General features: G+C 40.9%; 13 non-coding genes across 13 annotated transcripts; all 13 read left to right on the top strand.

Moving 5' to 3' along the window:
* The first annotated feature begins 323 nt into the window (after nt 1-323).
* Nucleotides 324-397, top strand: trnat-agu (transfer RNA threonine (anticodon AGU)). The gene has a single exon. It is a non-coding gene; the product is annotated as a tRNA-Thr (tRNA).
* Nucleotides 398-1676: 1279 nt separating this feature from the next.
* trnah-gug (transfer RNA histidin (anticodon GUG)) lies at nt 1677-1748 on the top strand. The gene has a single exon. It is a non-coding gene; the product is annotated as a tRNA-His (tRNA).
* A 530-nt stretch (nt 1749-2278) lies between these two features.
* trnat-agu (transfer RNA threonine (anticodon AGU)) lies at nt 2279-2352 on the top strand. Its single transcript has one exon. It is a non-coding gene; the product is annotated as a tRNA-Thr (tRNA).
* Nucleotides 2353-3260: 908 nt separating this feature from the next.
* Nucleotides 3261-3334, top strand: trnat-agu (transfer RNA threonine (anticodon AGU)). Its single transcript has one exon. It is a non-coding gene; the product is annotated as a tRNA-Thr (tRNA).
* Nucleotides 3335-5223: 1889 nt separating this feature from the next.
* Nucleotides 5224-5297, top strand: trnai-aau (transfer RNA isoleucine (anticodon AAU)). The gene has a single exon. It is a non-coding gene; the product is annotated as a tRNA-Ile (tRNA).
* Nucleotides 5298-6205: 908 nt separating this feature from the next.
* Nucleotides 6206-6279, top strand: trnat-agu (transfer RNA threonine (anticodon AGU)). The gene has a single exon. It is a non-coding gene; the product is annotated as a tRNA-Thr (tRNA).
* A 307-nt stretch (nt 6280-6586) lies between these two features.
* On the top strand, nt 6587-6658 carry trnah-gug (transfer RNA histidin (anticodon GUG)). The gene has a single exon. It is a non-coding gene; the product is annotated as a tRNA-His (tRNA).
* Nucleotides 6659-7188: 530 nt separating this feature from the next.
* On the top strand, nt 7189-7262 carry trnat-agu (transfer RNA threonine (anticodon AGU)). Its single transcript has one exon. It is a non-coding gene; the product is annotated as a tRNA-Thr (tRNA).
* Nucleotides 7263-7574: 312 nt separating this feature from the next.
* Nucleotides 7575-7646, top strand: trnah-gug (transfer RNA histidin (anticodon GUG)). The gene has a single exon. It is a non-coding gene; the product is annotated as a tRNA-His (tRNA).
* Nucleotides 7647-8176: 530 nt separating this feature from the next.
* trnat-agu (transfer RNA threonine (anticodon AGU)) lies at nt 8177-8250 on the top strand. The gene has a single exon. It is a non-coding gene; the product is annotated as a tRNA-Thr (tRNA).
* Nucleotides 8251-8557: 307 nt separating this feature from the next.
* Nucleotides 8558-8629, top strand: trnah-gug (transfer RNA histidin (anticodon GUG)). Its single transcript has one exon. It is a non-coding gene; the product is annotated as a tRNA-His (tRNA).
* A 530-nt stretch (nt 8630-9159) lies between these two features.
* On the top strand, nt 9160-9233 carry trnat-agu (transfer RNA threonine (anticodon AGU)). Its single transcript has one exon. It is a non-coding gene; the product is annotated as a tRNA-Thr (tRNA).
* A 909-nt stretch (nt 9234-10142) lies between these two features.
* trnat-agu (transfer RNA threonine (anticodon AGU)) lies at nt 10143-10216 on the top strand. The gene has a single exon. It is a non-coding gene; the product is annotated as a tRNA-Thr (tRNA).
* Nucleotides 10217-12876: the final 2660 nt, after the last annotated feature.

Below are 12876 nucleotides of genomic sequence, written 5' to 3'. Positions count from 1 at the left end.
TTTATTCAGCTAGAGACCCAAATGAAAAATGCACTGTCCTCGAATGACCCAAATTAAGAAGAAATAGTATGTGACTACAAATGTTTACTGATATCTTGCTGCCCACCTCTCACATACTCAGGCCCACTTTGGGTCCCAAAATATAGCATAAGAAACCCTGTTGCTAGACAATTGAAGGTGTCCATATCCTTTCCAAAATTAGTAAATAACATCTGTTTTGTGATGTGATTTTGCAAGACAGAGATATGGGTTAAATGAACCAGACTGGTTTGACTTAAATACGTGTGGCGGTGACCTTACCTGCATCAGACATGATGTCTATGGGCGCTGTGGCTTAGTTGGTTAAAACGCCTGTCTAGTAAACAGGAGATCCTGAGTTCGAATCTCAGCAGAGCCTTTTCAAGCAGTTCATTGAACACATTGATGGAAAAGGTCAGAGTGGAGGGCACTCTGCTATTCTCAACGAATGGGTTAACAGAATTAGGAGTGTTGAGAGGAGAGAAAACTTGAGGAGGGTGCAATTGAGATGTTCCAAATTCACAGAAAAAGATTGTTTTTGAATGAATTACAACGTACCAACTGTCTGAAGTTCAAGTGGTTCTTCACTTTATTCATTTTCGAGCGCTAAATGAAAAGAGTTTAGCCAGCTTGTACAACTCTCTGTCAGAGCATGAGTAGGCTCTGCAAGCAATCTCTGTTAGCTTGCCGTGATCGTATAGTGGTTAGTACTCTGCGTTGTGGCCGCAGCAACTCCGGGTCACGGCACTTCATTGCTATTTCGAAAAGGTTGTAATTTTGATTGAGTTCAAACTTACTCGGTGAGCTAAGAAACTCCTCGAAACGACCAAAATGATGAAGAAATAGTGTATGATTCTGAATGTTTCCTCATATCTCGCGACACACCTATCACATGTTAATGCCCACTTTGGGTCCCAAACCGTAGTTTAAGAATCCATGTCAGAGGATCTTGAGTTTATTCAGCTCGAGACCCAAATGAAAAATGTACTGTCCTCGAATGACCCAAATTATGAAGAAATAGTATGTGACTACAAATGTTTACTGATATCTCGCTGCCCACCTCTCACATACTCAGGCCCACTTTGGGTCCCAAAACATAGCATAAGAAACCCTGTTGCTAGACAATTGAAGGTGTCCATATCGATTCCAAAATTAGTAAATAACATCTGTTTTGTGATGTGATTTTGCAAGACAGAGATATGGGTAAAATGAACGAGACTGGTTTGACTTAAATACGTGTGGCGGTGACATTACCTGCATCAGACACGATGTCTATGGGCGCTGTGGCTTAGTTGGTTAAAGCGACTGTCTAGTAAACAGGAGATCCTGAGTTTGAATCTCAGCAGAGCTTTTTCAAGCAGTTCATTGAACACATTGATGGAAAAGGTCAGAGTGGAGTGCACTCTGCTATTCTCAACCAATGGGTTAACAGAATTAGGAGTGTTGAGAGGAGAGAAAACTTGAGGAGGGTGCAATTGAGATGTTCCAAATTCACTGAAAAATATAACTTTTTGAATGAATTACAACGTTCCAACTGTCTGAAGTTCAACTGGTTCTTCAGTTTATTCATTTCGAGCGCTAAATGAAAAGAGTTTAGCCAGCTTGTACACCTCTCTGTCAGAGCATGAGTAGGCTCTACAAGCAATCTCTGTTAGCTTGCCGTGATCGTATAGTGGTTAGTACTCTGCGTTGTGGCCGCAGCAACCCCGGTTCGAATCCGGGTCACGGCACTTCATTGCTATTTCGAAAAGGTTGTAATTTTGATTGAGTTCAAACTTACTCTGTGAGCTAAGAAACTCCCCGAAACGACCAAAATGATGAAGAAATAGTGTATGATTCTGAATGTTTACTCATATCTCGCGACACACCTATCACATGTTAATGCCCACTTTGGGTCCCAAACCGTAGTTTAAGAATCCATGTCAGAGGATCTTGAGTTTATTCAGCTCGAGACCCAAATGAAAAATGTACTGTCCTCGAATGACCCAAATTATGAAGAAATAGTATGTGACTACAAATGTTTACTGATATCTCGCTGCCCACCTCTCACATACTCAGGCCCACTTTGGGTCCCAAAACATAGCATAAGAAACCCTGTTGCTAGACAATTGTAGGTATCCATATCGATTCCAAAATTAGTAAATAACATCTGTTTTGTGATGTGATTTTGCAAGACAGAGATATGGGTTAAATGAACGAGACTGGTTTGACTTAAATACATGTGGCGGTGACCTTACCTGCATCAGACATGATGTCTACGGGCGCTGTGGCTTAGTTGGTTAAAGCGCCTGTCTAGTAAACAGGAGATCCTGAGTTCGAATCTCAGCAGAGCTTTTTCAAGCAGTTCATTGAACACATTGATGGAAAAGGTCAGAGTGGAGTGCACTCTGCTATTCTCAACCAATGGGTTAACAGAATTAGGAGTGTTGAGAGGAGAGAAAACTTGAAGAGGGTGCAATTGAGATGTTCCAAATTCACAGAAAAATATACCTTTTTGAATGAATTACAACGTACCAACTGTCTGAAGTTCAACTGGTTCTTCAGTTTATTCATTTTCGAGCGCCATCTGAAAAGAGTTTAGCCAGCTTGTACAACTCTGTCAGAGCATGAGTAGGCACTACAAGCAATCTCTGTTAGCTTGCCGTGATCGTATAGTGGTTAGTACTCTGCGTTGTGGCCGCAGCAACCCCTGTTCGAATCCGGGTCACGGCACTTCATTGCTATTTCGAAAAGGTTGTAATTTTGATTGAGTTCAAACTTACTCTGTGAGCTAAGAAACTCCCCGAAACGACCAAAATGATGAAGAAATAGTGTATGATTCTGAATGTTTACTCATATCTCGCGACACACCTATCACATGTTAATGCCCACTTTGGGTCCCAAACCGTAGTTTAAGAATCCATGTCAGAGGATCTTGAGTTTATTCAGCTCGAGACCCAAATGAAAAATGTACTGTCCTCGAATGACCCAAATTATGAAGAAATAGTATGTGACTACAAATGTTTACTGATATCTCGCTGCCCACCTCTCACATACTCAGGCCCACTTTGGGTCCCAAAACATAGCATAAGAAACCCTGTTGCTAGACAATTGAAGGTGTCCATATCGATTCCAAAATTAGTAAATAACATCTGTTATGTGATGTGATTTTGCAAGACAGAGATATGGGTTAAATGAACGAGACTGGTTTGACTTAAATACGTGTGGCGGTGACCTTACCTGCATCAGACATGATGTCTACGGGCGCTGTGGCTTAGTTGGTTAAAGCGCCTGTCTAGTAAACAGGAGATCCTGAGTTCGAATCTCAGCAGAGCCTTTTCAAGCAGTTCATTGAACACATTGATGGAAAAGGTCAGAGTGGAGGGCACTCTGCTATTCTCAACCAATGGGTTAACAGAATTAGGAGTGTTGAGAGGAGAGAAAACTTGAGGAGGGTGCAATTGAGATGTTCCAAATTCACAGAAAAATATACGTTTTTGAATGAATTACAACGTACCAACTGTCTGAAGTTCAAGTGGTTCTTCACTTTATTCATTTCGAGCGCTAAATGAAAAGAGTTTAGCCAGCTTGTACACCTCTCTGTCAGAGCATGAGTAGGCTCTGCAAGCAATCTCTGTTAGCTTGCCGTGATCGTATAGTGGTTAGTACTCTGCGTTGTGGCCGCAGCAACCCCGTTCGAACCGGGTCACGGCACTTCATTGCTATTTCGAAAAGGTTGTAATTTTGATTGAGTTCAAACTTACTCTGTGAGCTAAGAAACTCCTCGAAACGACCAAAATGATGAAGAAATAGTGTATGATTCTGAATGTTTCCTCATATCTCGCGACACACCTATCACATGTTAATGCCCACTTTGGGTCCCAAACCGTAGTTTAAGAATCCATGTCAGAGGATCTTGAGTTTATTCAGCTCGAGACCCAAATGAAAAATGTACTGTCCTCGAATGACCCAAATTATGAAGAAATAGTATGTGACTACAAATGTTTACTGATATCTCGCTGCCCACCTCTCACATACTCAGGCCCACTTTGGGTCCCAAAACATAGCATAAGAAACCCTGTTGCTAGACAATTGAAGGTGTCCATATCGATTCCAAAATTAGTAAATAACATCTGTTTTGTGATGTGATTTTGCAAGACAGAGATATGGGTTAAATGAACGAGACTGGTTTGACTTAAATACGTGTGGCGGTGACATTACCTGCATCAGACACGATGTCTACGGGCGCTGTGGCTTAGTTGGTTAAAGCGACTGTCTAGTAAACAGGAGATCCTGAGTTTGAATCTCAGAAGAGCCTTTTCAAGCAGTTCATTGAACACATTGATGGAAAAGGTCAGAGTGGAGGGCACTCTGCTATTCTCAACGAATGGGTTAACAGAATTAGGAGTGTTGAGAGGAGAGAAAACTTGAGGAGGTTGCAATTGAGATGTTCCAAATTCACAGAAAAATATACGTTTTTGAATGAATTACAACGTACCAACTGTCTGAAGTTCAACTGGTTCTTCAGTTTATTCATTTTCGAGCGCCATCTGAAAAGAGTTTAGCCAGCTTGTACAACTCTGTCAGAGCATGAGTAGGCACTACAAGCAATCTCTGTTAGCTTGCCGTGATCGTATAGTGGTTAGTACTCTGCGTTGTGGCCGCAGCAACCCCTGTTCGAATCCGGGTCACGGCACTTCATTGCTATTTCGAAAAGGTTTTAATTTTGATTGAGTTCAAACTTACTCTGTGAGCTAAGAAACTCCTCGAAACGACCAAAATGATGAAGAAATAGTGTATGATTCTGAATGTTTACTCATATCTCGTGACACACCTATCACATGTTAATGCCCACTTTGGGTCCCAAACCGTAGTTTAAGAATCCATGTCAGAGGATCTTGAGTTTATTCAGCTCGAGACCCAAATGAAAAATGTACTGTCCTCGAATGACCCAAATTATGAAGAAATAGTATGTGACTACAAATGTTTACTGATATCTCGCTGCCCACCTCTCACATACTCAGGCCCACTTTGGGTCCCAAAACATAGCATAAGAAACCCTGTTGCTAGACAATTGAAGGTGTCCATATCGATTCCAAAATTAGTAAATAACATCTGTTATGTGATGTGATTTTGCAAGACAGAGATATGGGTTAAATGAACGAGACTGGTTTGACTTAAATACGTGTGGCGGTGACCTTACCTGCATCAGACATGATGTCTACGGGCGCTGTGGCTTAGTTGGTTAAAGCGCTTCTCTAATAAACAGGAGATCCTGAGTTCGAATCTCAGCAGAGCCTTTTCAAGCAGTTCATTGAACACATTGATGGAAAAGGTCAGAGTGGAGGGCACTCTGCTATTCTCAACCAATGGGTTAACAGAATTAGGAGTGTTAAGAGGAGAGAAAACTTGAGGAGGGTGCAATTGAGATGTTCCAAATTCACAGAAAAAGATTGTTTTTGAATGAATTACAACGTACCAACTGTCTGAAGTTCAAGTGGTTCTTCACTTTATTCATTTTCGAGCGCTAAATGAAAAGAGTTTAGCCAGCTTGTACAACTCTCTGTCAGAGCATGAGTAGGCTCTGCAAGCAATCTCTGTTAGCTTGCCGTGATCGTATAGTGGTTAGTACTCTGCGTTGTGGCCGCAGCAACCCGGTTCGAATCCGGGTCACGGCACTTCATTGCTATTTCGAAAAGGTTGTAATTTTGATTGAGTTCAAACTTACTCTGTGAGCTAAGAAACTCCTCGAAACGACCAAAATGATGAAGAAATAGTGTATGATTCTGAATGTTTACTCATATCTCGCGACACACCTATCACATGTTAATGCCCACTTTGGGTCCCAAACCGTAGTTTAAGAATCCATGTCAGAGGATCTTGAGTTTATTCAGCTCGAGACCCAAATGAAAAATGTACTGTCCTCGAATGACCCAAATTATGAAGAAATAGTATGTGACTACAAATGTTTACTGATATCTCGCTGCCCACCTCTCACATACTCAGGCCCACTTTGGGTCCCAAAACATAGCATAAGAAACCCTGTTGCTAGACAATTGAAGGTGTCCATATCGATTCCAAAATTAGTAAATAACATCTGTTTTGTGATGTGATTTTGCAAGACAGAGATATGGGTAAAATGAACGAGACTGGTTTGACTTAAATACATGTGGCGGTGACCTTACCTGCATCAGACATGATGTCTACGGGCGCTGTGGCTTAGTTGGTTAAAGCGCCTGTCTAGTAAACAGGAGATCCTGAGTTCGAATCTCAGCAGAGCTTTTTCAAGCAGTTCATTGAACACATTGATGGAAAAGGTCAGAGTGGAGTGCACTCTGCTATTATCAACCAATGGGTTAACAGAATTAGGAGTGTTGAGAGGAGAGAAAACTTGAAGAGGGTGCAATTGAGATGTTCCAAATTCACTGAAAAATATAACTTTTTGAATGAATTACAACGTTCCAACTGTCTGAAGTTCAACTGGTTCTTCAGTTTATTCATTTCGAGCGCTAAATGAAAAGAGTTTAGCCAGCTTGTACACCTCTCTGTCAGAGCATGAGTAGGCTCTACAAGCAATCTCTGTTAGCTTGCCGTGATCGTATAGTGGTTAGTACTCTGCGTTGTGGCCGCAGCAACCCCGGTTCGAATCCGGGTCACGGCACTTCATTGCTATTTCGAAAAGGTTGTAATTTTGATTGAGTTCAAACTTACTCTGTGAGCTAAGAAACTCCTCGAAACGACCAAAATGATGAAGAAATAGTGTATGATTCTGAATGTTTCCTCATATCTCGCGACACACCTATCACATGTTAATGCCCACTTTGGGTCCCAAACCGTAGTTTAAGAATCCATGTCAGAGGATCTTGAGTTTATTCAGCTCGAGACCCAAATGAAAAATGTACTGTCCTCGAATGACCCAAATTATGAAGAAATAGTATGTGACTACAAATGTTTACTGATATCTCGCTGCCCACCTCTCACATACTCAGGCCCACTTTGGGTCCCAAAACATAGCATAAGAAACCCTGTTGCTAGACAATTGAAGGTGTCCATATCGATTCCAAAATTAGTAAATAACATCTGTTTTGTGATGTGATTTTGCAAGACAGAGATATGGGTTAAATGAACGAGACTGGTTTGACTTAAATACGTGTGGCGGTGACATTACCTGCATCAGACACGATGTCTATGGGCGCTGTGGTTTAGTTGGTTAAAGCGCCTGTCTAGTAAACAGGAGATCCTGAGTTCGAATCTCAGCAGAGCTTTTTCAAGCAGTTAGTTCATTGAACACATTGATGGAAAAGGTCAGAGTGGAGTGCACTCTGCTATTCTCAACCAATGGGTTAACAGAATTAGGAGTGTTGAGAGGAGAGAAAACTTGAGGAGGGTGCAATTGAGATGTTCCAAATTCACTGAAAAATATAACTTTTTGAATGAATTACAACGTTCCAACTGTCTGAAGTTCAACTGGTTCTTCAGTTTATTCATTTTCGAGCGCTAAATGAAAAGAGTTTAGCCAGCTTGTACACCTCTCTGTCAGAGCATGAGTAGGCTCTACAAGCAATCTCTGTTAGCTTGCCGTGATCGTATAGTGGTTAGTACTCTGCGTTGTGGCCGCAGCAACCCCGGTTCGAATCCGGGTCACGGCACTTCATTGCTATTTCGAAAAGGTTGTAATTTTGATTGAGTTCAAACTTACTCTGTGAGCTAAGAAACTCCCCGAAACGACCAAAATGATGAAGAAATAGTGTATGATTCTGAATGTTTACTCATATCTCGTGACACACCTATCACATGTTAATGCCCACTTTGGGTCCCAAACCGTAGTTTAAGAATCCATGTCAGAGGATCTTGAGTTTATTCAGCTCGAGACCCAAATGAAAAATGTACTGTCCTCGAATGACCCAAATTAAGAAGAAATAGTATGTGACTACAAATGTTTACTGATATCTCGCTGCCCACCTCTCACATACTCAGGCCCACTTTGGGTCCCAAAATATAGCATAAGAAACCCTGTTGCTAGACAATTGAAGGTGTCCATATCGATTCCAAAATTAGTGAATAACATCTGTTTTGTGATGTGATTTTGCAAGACAGAGATATGGGTTAAATGAACGAGACTGGTTTGACTTCAATACGTGTGGCGGTGACCTTACCTGCATCAGATGTGATGTCTATGGGCGCTGTGGCTTAGTTGGTTAAAGCACATGTCTAGTAAACAGGAGATCCTGAGTTCAAATCTCAGCAGAGCCTTTTCAAGCAGTTCATTGAACACATTGATGGAAAAGGTCAGAGTGGAGGGCACACTTCTATTCTCAACCAATTGGTTAACAGAATTAGGAGTGTTGAGAGGAGAGGAAACTTGAGGAGGGTGCAATTGAGATGTTCCAAATTCACGGAAAAATATAACTTTTTGAATGAATTACAACGTACCAACTGTCTGAAGTTCAACTGGTTCTTCAGTTTATTCATTTCGAGCGCTAAATGAAAAGAGTTTAGCCAGCTTGTACAACTCTCTGTCAGAGCATGAGTAGGCTTTACAAGCAATCTCTGTTATCTTGCCGTGATAGTATAGTGGTTAGTACTCTGCGTTGTGGCCGCAGTAACCCCGGTTCGGATCCGGGTCACGGCACTTCATTGCTATTTCGAAAAGGTTGTAATTTTGATTGAGTTGAAACTTACTCTGTGAGCTAAGAAACTCCCCGAAACGACCAAAATGATGAAGAAATAGTGTATGATTCTGAATGTTTACTCATATCTCGCGACACACCTATCACATGTTAATGCCCACTTTGGGTCCCAAACCGTAGTTTAAGAATCCATGTCAGAGGATCTTGAGTTTATTCAGCTCGAGACCCAAATGAAAAATGTACTGTCCTCGAATCACCCAAATTATGAAGAAATAGTATGTGACTACAAATGTTTACTGATATCTCGCTGCCCACCTCTCACATACTCAGGCCCACTTTGGGTCCCAAAACATAGCATAAGAAACCCTGTTGCTAGACAATTGAAGGTGTCCATATCGATTCCAAAATTAGTAAATAACATCTGTTTTGTGATGTGATTTTGCAAGACAGAGATATGGGTTAAATGAACGAGACTGGTTTGACTTAAATACATGTGGCGGTGACCTTACCTGCATCAGACATGATGTCTACGGGCGCTGTGGCTTAGTTGGTTAAAGCGCCTGTCTAGTAAACAGGAGATCCTGAGTTCGAATCTCAGCAGAGCTTTTTCAAGCAGTTCATTGAACACATTGATGGAAAAGGTCAGAGTGGAGTGCACTCTGCTATTCTCAACCAATGGGTTAACAGAATTAGGAGTGTTGAGAGGAGAGTAAACTTGAGGAGGGTGCAATTGAGATGTTCCAAATTCACAGAAAAAGATTACTTTTTGAATGAATTACAACGTTCCAACTGTCTGAAGTTCAACTGCTTCTTCAGTTTATTCATTTCGAGCGCTAAATGAAAAGAGTTTAGCAAGCTTGTACAACTCTCTATCAGAGCATGAGTAGGCTCTACAAGCAATCTCTGTTAGCTTGCCGTGATCGTATAGTGGTTAGTACTCTGCGTTGTGGCCGCAGCAACCCTGGTTCGAATCCGGGTCACTGCACTTCATTGCCATTTCGAAAGGGTTGTAATTTTGATTGAGTTCAAACTTACTCTGTGAGCTAAGAAACTCCTCGAAACGACCAAAATGATGAAGAAATAGTGTATGATTCTGAATGTTTACTCATATCTCGTGACACACCTATCACATGTTAATGCCCACTTTGGGTCCCAAACCGTAGTTTAAGAATCCATGTCAGAGGATCTTGAGTTTATTCAGCTCGAGACCCAAATGAAAAATGTACTGTCCTCGAATGACCCAAATTAAGAAGAAATAGTATGTGACTACAAATGTTTACTGATATCTCGCTGCCGACCTCTAACATACTCAGGCCCACTTTGGGTCCCAAAACATAGCATAAGAAACCCTGTTGCTAGACAATTGAAGGTGTCCATATCGATTCCAAAATTAGTAAATAACATCTGTTTTGTGATGTGATTTTGCAAGACAGAGATATGGGTTAAATGAACGAGACTGGTTTGACTTAAATACGTGTGGCGGTGACCTTACCTGCATCAGACATGATGTCTATGGGCGCTGTGGCTTAGTTGGTTAAAGCGCCTGTCTAGTAAACAGGAGATCCTGAGTTCGAATCTCAGCAGAGCCTTTTCAAGCAGTTCATTGAATACATTGATGGAAAAGGTCAGAGTGGAGGGCACTCTGCTATTCTCAACGAATGGGTTAACAGAATTAGGAGTGTTGATAGGAGAGAAAACTTGAGGAGGGTGCAATTGAGATGTTCCAAATTCACAGAAAAAGATACGTTTTTGAATGAATTACAACGTACCAACTGTCTGAAGTTCAACTGGTTCTTCAGTTTATTCATTTTCGAGCGCTAAATGAAAAGAGTTTAGCCAGCTTGTACAACTCTCTGTCAGAGCATGAGTAGGCTCTACAAGCAATCTCTGTTAGCTTGCCGTGATCGTATAGTGGTTAGTACTCTGCGTTGTGGCCGCAGCAACCCCGGTTCGAATCCGGGTCACTGCACTTCATTGCTATTTCGAAAGGGTTGTAATTTTGATTGAGTTGAAACTTACTCTGTGAGCTAAGAAACTCCCCGAAACGACCAAAATGATGAAGAAATAGTGTATGATTCTGAATGTTTACTCATATCTCGTGACACACCTATCACATGTTAATGCCCACTTTGGGTCCCAAACCGTAGTTTAAGAATCCATGTCAGAGGATCTTGAGTTTATTCAGCTCGAGACCCAAATGAAAAATGTACTGTCCTCGAATGACCCAAATTAAGAAGAAATAGTATGTGACTACAAATGTTTACTGATATCTCGCTGCCCACCTCTAACATACTCAGGCCCACTTTGGGTCCCAAAACATAGCATAAGAAACCCTGTTGCTAGACAATTGAAGGTGTCCATATCGATTCCAAAATTAGTAAATAACATCTGTTTTGTGATGTGATTTTGCAAGACAGAGATATGGGTTAAATGAACGAGACTGGTTTGACTTAAATACGTGTGGCGGTGACCTTACCTGCATCAGACATGATGTCTATGGGTGCTGTGGCTTAGTTGGTTAACCTCTATGGGCTAGGTGGGACGCTAGCGTGCCACCCGTGGTGCACTCCATCAACAGCAGGTGCATTTCAAGAGCGGCAAATTTGAATCCAAATAAATGTCAAAATTCAAATTTTTCAAAAATACAACTATTTTACACCATTTGAAAGATAAACATCTCCTTAATCTAACCACGTTTTACGATTTCAAAAAGGTTTTACGGCGAAAGCATAAATTTAGAGTATGTTAGGACAGTACATTTACAAGAGTTGTGTGTAATGTTTTGTCAAGTCAAAGACAGGGTCACCAAAACCATAAAACCAGCTAAAATGATGCACTAACCTTTTACAATCTCCATCAGATGACACTCCTAGGACATTATGTTAGACAATGCATGCATTTTTAGTTCTATCAAGTTCATATTTATATCCAAAAACAGCGTTTTACTATGGCATTGATGTTGAGGAAATCGTTTCCCTCCAATAACCGGCAGTCAAGTCAGCGTCACAAATTAAATAATTAAAATTAGAAAACATTGGTAAAATATTATATTGTCATTTAAAGAATTATAGATTTACATCTCTTGAACGCAATCAACTTGCCAGATTTAAAAATAACCTTACTGGGAAATCACACTTTGCAATAATCTGAGCACTGCGCCCAGAAAAATACGCGTTGCGATACAGACTAGACGTCATGTTGGGGAGATCTAAAATCGAAAATACTATGTAAATAATCCATTACCTTTGATTCTCTTCATCAGATGTCACTTCCAGGTATCACAGGTCCATAACGAATGTAGTTTTGTTCAAAAAAGCTCATCATTTATGTCCAAAAATCTCCGTCTTGTTAGCACATGATCTAAGCCAGCCGGACTTCTCGTCATGAACGAGGGGAAAAAATATATTTACGTTCGTTCAAACATGTCAAACGTTGTATAGCATAAATCATTAGGGCCTTTTTAACCAGAACATGAATAATATTCAAGGTGGACGAATGCATACTCTTTTATAACGTATTGGAACGAGGGTACCCAACATGAACTCGCGCGCCAGGTGTCTAATGGGACATCATCGTTCCATGGCTCTTGTTCGGTCAGATCTCCCTCCAGAAGACTCAAAACACTTTGTAAAGGCTGGTGACATCTAGTGGAAGCAATAGGAAGTGCCAAAATATTCCTCAGCCCCTGTGTTTTTCAATGGGATAGGTTTAAAGTCAATACAACACATCAGGTATCCACTTCCTGTCAGAAAATGTCTCAGGGTTTTGCCTGCCAAATGAGTTCTGTTATACTCACAGACACCATTCAAACAGTTTTAGAAACTTTAGAGTGTTTTCTATCCATATATAATAAGTATATGCATATTCTAGTTACTGGGTAGGATTAGTAACCAGATTAAATCGGGTACATTTTTTTTATCCAGACGTGCAAATGCTGCCCCCTAGCCCTAACAGGTTAACCTCTATGGGCTAGGTGGGACGCTAGCGTGCCACACGTGGTGCACTCCATCAACAGCAGGTGCATTTCAAGAGCGGCAAATTTGAATCCAAATAAATGTCAAAATTCACATTTTTCAAAAATACAACTATTTTACACCATTTGAAAGATAAACATCTCCTTAATCTAACCACGTTTTACGATTTCAAAAAGGTTTTACGGCGAAAGCAGAAATTTAGAGTATGTTAGGACAGTACATTTACAAGAGTTGTGTGTAATGTTTTGTCAATTCAAAGACAGGGTCACCAAAAC

The sequence above is a fragment of the Salmo salar genome, chromosome ssa13 (genome assembly GCF_905237065.1).
Source record: "Salmo salar chromosome ssa13, Ssal_v3.1, whole genome shotgun sequence".
Taxonomy (NCBI): Eukaryota; Metazoa; Chordata; class Actinopteri; order Salmoniformes; family Salmonidae; genus Salmo; species Salmo salar.
This window is presented reverse-complemented; position numbering and strand designations above follow the sequence as displayed.